Here is a 4,899-nt window from a genome sequence, read left to right as displayed (position 1 = left end):
CATAACCATTTATGTGGGATTATTTTAAATATTAGAAATAATACATAGAAAAGTGTCATGTTTGGAGAGTATGTAGTGGGTGCTTGAGAAATGTTAATCCTTTTTTTTCCCTCAAAGTTCTTGGATACACCTACCACAGTCAGATCATATCTTAGCTCAGGCTGCTGTAGCAGAATACCATACACTGAGTGGCTTATAAACAACAGAAATTTATTTCTGACAGTTCTAAAGGCTGGAAGTCCAAGATCAGGGTGCCAGTATGGTCAGGTTCTGGTGAGGGCCCTCTTCTGGGTTGCAGTCGGCTCGCTTCTTACTGTGTCCTCACATGGTAGAGAGTGAAGCAAGCTGTCTAGTAATTCTAAGGGTACAAATCCCATTCTTGGGGTCTCCACCATCACGATCTCCTCTAATCCTAATAACCTCTCAAAGGCCCTATTCCCTAATACCATCCCTTTGATGGGTAGGGTTTTCATTTGGGAGGGGGGGCAAGCATTCAGTCCATAAAAGATTATAAACCTTTTGAGGATAGGGACTGTTCTGTGTCAAATATGTGTAAATTGTCAGATTTCTAGGCATGACTTGTGAAAGTGAACCGTTCTTGGGGTAGGTTGTCTTGGAAGAAATCAGGACCTAGATCTCCGCTCATCCATTGTGCAGGGGTGCCATTTTAGGGGGTGGGATGGGTGGATTGTATCAGATCAGGCAATGCAAAGTCAATCGGCCCGATGGAACAGTGTCTACAGGTGATTCAAGGTACAAGATAGGAGATACACCTGGGTCCTAGGGATGTCCCTCCTGGGAGGCACAGCTCAGTGACAGGAGACCTAAGAGCAAGGAAAGTTTGGTGGTTTGAGTGTCAGGGAAGTGTCAGTTTGTACTTGGGGGTAAGGCACAGGGACAAGGACAGACAGTTGAGAGCAAGGCCAGGCCTTAAATGATGGATGTCTGGTAAGCCAGAGGGGAAGGAGGATGGATGTTTCTTGCTGGGACAAAAAGGATTTGGTCACGGAAAGAGGTTAGTCTCCTCAATATAATGTGGCCATTAAGTCACAGTAGGACCAGTAGCAGAGTGGATTTGGGGCTGGGTTCTGGCTCATTGGGCCGGAGAATCCATAGTGGATTTGCTATGACGACACTGGGGGACTTAGTGTGCTGGTTGTCATGAGGCCCTGCTGTGGGGAGAACAGTCATAAACAGGGAGGGGGCCAGCCTCACTTTCAGTGCCCTGTGGTATAGCCTAATTTGAGAGGGGGCGGCGGCTTTTTCAGATGGAGGCTGCCAGAACGTCAGGGAGGGGAGATGAGCATTTGTTGTCTAGTTGGATAAGGTCTTTCCTAGGAGTTTGACAAAGAAGCCAAATAAATGAAGTCAGATTTCTTACCCCATCAAACAGTGCTATTTCTTTCTTTTCTTCTTTCTTTTTTTAAAAGTAGGCTGTATGCCCAGCATGGACCCCAACGTGGGGCTTGAACTCAATGACCCTGAGATCAAGACCTGAGCTGAGATCAAGAGTCAGACGCTTAACTGACTGAGGCACCCAGGTGCCCCCCCGAAAGTGCTATTTCTTTCTGTATGAGTTTAACTCTGTGCTGGAGGGTTCTGATCTGTCTGGGGTTAGGTTGGAGAGCGAGAACTCTAATGTGATCTGAGACTACACTTCCATTTTTGCATTCTCTCCCAAAGCATTTTGAGGATTTGTGTATAACACACAGATGCTCCACTAACACGAGGTGTCCTGGCTTGCTCTGTTTCTCTCACTAAGGCACTAGTTTCTTTGGAAAGGAAATGTGTATATGAGTGAGTGTATGTGTGCCTGTGCGTTCATGAGTGGTATAAAATAAAAGATATATAGAATGGGCTAAAATGAACACTTACAAAAATACCAAATAACTCCAACCTAAATTTTATTTTATTTATTTTTTTTTTAAATTATTTTTTTAAATGTTTATTTTTGAGGCAGAGGCAGAGCATGAGTGGGGGAGAGGCNATGGACCGTGAGATCATGACCTGAGCCGAAGTCGGATGCTTAACCAACTGAGCCACCCAGGCACCCCTCTAAATTTTATTTTTGAAAAGCACTAAAATGTCAAAAAACAAATTGAAAAGCAAATCGTTTGGCTACTGAGATAAGTCAGAGTTGCCAGAACCGGTAAAAGCTTTAGATAATCTTGGCAGTGCATCTGTATTCACCTGAGATTTTGCTGCCTCTAGCTGTACAAAATTCTGTGATATGCAGTGCCTAGAAACCAGGGTCAGACTCCTAAAATGAAATTTTTTTTCCTAATCTGAACCACTTCTCCATTTTAATTTGCTTCTAGTGTTATGATTGCGTGTGAACGTTTCCTTCATTTCATTGATTCCTGCCATTTAAGTCAATGCCTGGGACACAGTCGGCCCTCAGTAAATGTCCTTACTGTAGATTCTATCATTCTTTTCCCCTATACTTTTCTCCTACATCATAGTGACTGTCTTCTTGGGGTGGACAGGATGCTTCCTTTGTACCTGGGTGGTCCACTCTCCTGGGGCTCTTCCCTTCTGCTTCCCTTGAAGTGTTAGATCCCATTTTGTCCCCAGACAGGTGTCAACCCTGAGGAACTCCTGACTCTGAGATGGGTGCCTGCACATGTGCAGCCAGTTGGACAGCTTGAAAAGCTGTGGCATTGGCTTGCCAAAGAAGGCTTGCCTAGTTTACAAAAGTCATGATAAATCATTGTCATCAAATGTCATCACTACTTACATATAATCTTTCCTCATTCCAAAAAGCAGTCTCCGTGCATGATAAAATCTGTTGAATCACTTTGTCCAACTGATACATGCCAATCCATTGTGCAAAAACCAAAGAAGCTAGCTTGAGGGTAGAATTTCTTTGAGTTCTTGTCTTTAAGAACCATTTTAGTTTCATGGTGACTCCTTAACACATGTCTTCATTTTAACTCAAAAGTGATCTCTTTCCTGCAAAAACAAACAAAACTGAGTAAACTGAAAGTTCTGGGAGGATATGTTGTATTTCTCTTTGGCTTTGTTTGCTTGGAATCAGATGATTCCAGGATGACTTACCTGAACTCACCTGAGGTGGTTGCTATCCTGGGATCAGGTGGTGTATGTGATCCTTTAAACCTGAAAAAAATTTTTGAATAGGTTGATGCATTCATATAAGGCACAAGTCAGTGGTACAAAACAACTTTCGTAGGGGATCTCTCAATTTAGTGAAGAGTTAAAACTCAGTAGCTGTATAACTTGCCCTCAGGAGACTTGGGCATTGTAGGGGGGGTGTAGCAGGTATACTGAGAACTGAAATACAAAGTAGAAGTGGTAAGTGCCATGGGGAAAGGTTCAAACTGTAGTTTTAGCTTTTACCCATAGAGTTCCTTTTTATAGAATTTTTGGATCTAGAAAAAGCCTTGTGTCCTGTGTAGTCAGACTGCTTCATTCCAGTAGATGAGACTTGAGAACAAGAGAGGTGAGGTGTCGTCCCCTTGGTCACCCAGTTAGACAGAGCTGCCTTTGACAAAGACAGCTTGCTTCTATAAAGCAAGCTGCTGCCTTGTTCTGTGTTGGCAACTTAGAGGAAAGAGCACTGTTTTTTGTGTGTTAAATTTGGGCCTGATGAGTGAGGACCGCTGCAGCTTTGTCTAGCTGGGCGGGCAATTTGTTTTGAAATTAACGTTTAGAGCAGGTGGGAGGGGAATGGTTTTGGGATATGTCTATAATACTTTCTGCTGACATGGTGAGGCTAGGCTTTGTCTCTTACTCCTCACAACTTTTCTAAAATCATTTTAAGTAGATAATACATGTACATGCTTCAAAATTCAAAAGGTATAAGAGGAAATACAGCAAACTCTTCCCTATCCCTGTGCCTTGGCCACCCCATAATCTTCCCTTCCCTTGAGGGCAGCTGGCAGCCAAGTTTGTTAGCTTCAACTTCCAGAGATAGTGTATAAATCTATAAATAAATGCATCTACAGTCAACCCCCTTAACAAATAACCTACTATACCCACTACTGTGTGCCTTGCTTTTTTTGTTTCAGCAGTTAAAGCTGATGATCTTTCCATGTCTGTATACGAGGAGCTTCCCTATTCTTTTTTTAGTTTGTGTGTTTTTTTGTTTTTTTTTTGGCAGACAGCTGAATCCACTCTAGATAGTTAAGCCAGAGAGGGATTAGGACTTTAGGTAACTTATAGGATTGTTTGGAGGGCTGGAGGAACAGGCTAATGTCTGACTTTCCAGAAACAGCCCCAAGCCACACATCGCACTAGTATTAAGTGGAAGCCGCCCAAGCTCCTGCCTGCGCGGCGCAGCAGATAGCAGGGATTTGTCTCCACTGCAAGTGCTTCCCTTGTCCTCCTGAGCCAGGAACCAGCTTTGCAGTTATCGCAGCTCCCCACCTGCAGGGTAGATGCTCTGAGCAGCCTCTCCTCCCTTACGTGTCTCACTTCTAAAGCATAGTCATGTGTGCGTATGTCTGATCCATGGAGACTTGGTCACATGTTTGCAATTTAGCTGCGAAGAAACCTAGATATTTGATCCTCATCTTTCAAGTTGGGAGGTGAGGCTGGTAATATGAGAAATTGCTCCCAATAGAGAAAAGCTTTCAAAAGATGGTTAATCACAGGTATGACAAATATCTATTAGAGTTGCCTAAAATTCTGTTGTGTGGTTGTGTGGTTGAACAATAGTTGATTAATATTTTAGATGAGGGACCCCTAGGTGTGTGTTTTCCAATCTGTATCTTAGTACGTATCGAATCACCTTGTACATAATTCATTTTGCTTGTGTAAAATGGAATGTAAATTGAAAGGTAGAATTCCTAGATCAAAAGGTTGGTTGTAATTCTTGTGCATATTGCCAAATGGTCTCTAGATGTTATACCAGTCTGTTTCCATGAGCAGTGTACAAGT

The 4,899-nt window shown here is 43.0% G+C and overlaps 1 protein-coding gene across 1 annotated transcript in view; it reads left to right on the top strand.

Moving 5' to 3' along the window:
- REPS2 (RALBP1 associated Eps domain containing 2) overlaps window positions 1-4,899 on the top strand; it is a 174,282-nt gene that overhangs the window by 938 nt on the left and 168,445 nt on the right. The window lies entirely within an intron of this gene.

The sequence above is a fragment of the Crocuta crocuta genome, unplaced genomic scaffold (assembly GCF_008692635.1).
Source record: "Crocuta crocuta isolate KB4526 unplaced genomic scaffold, BGI_CrCroc_1.0 scaffold657, whole genome shotgun sequence".
NCBI lineage: Eukaryota > Metazoa > Chordata > Mammalia > Carnivora > Hyaenidae > Crocuta > Crocuta crocuta.
Note: the sequence above shows the minus strand (reverse complement) of the source record. Positions and strands in the feature narration are given on the sequence as shown.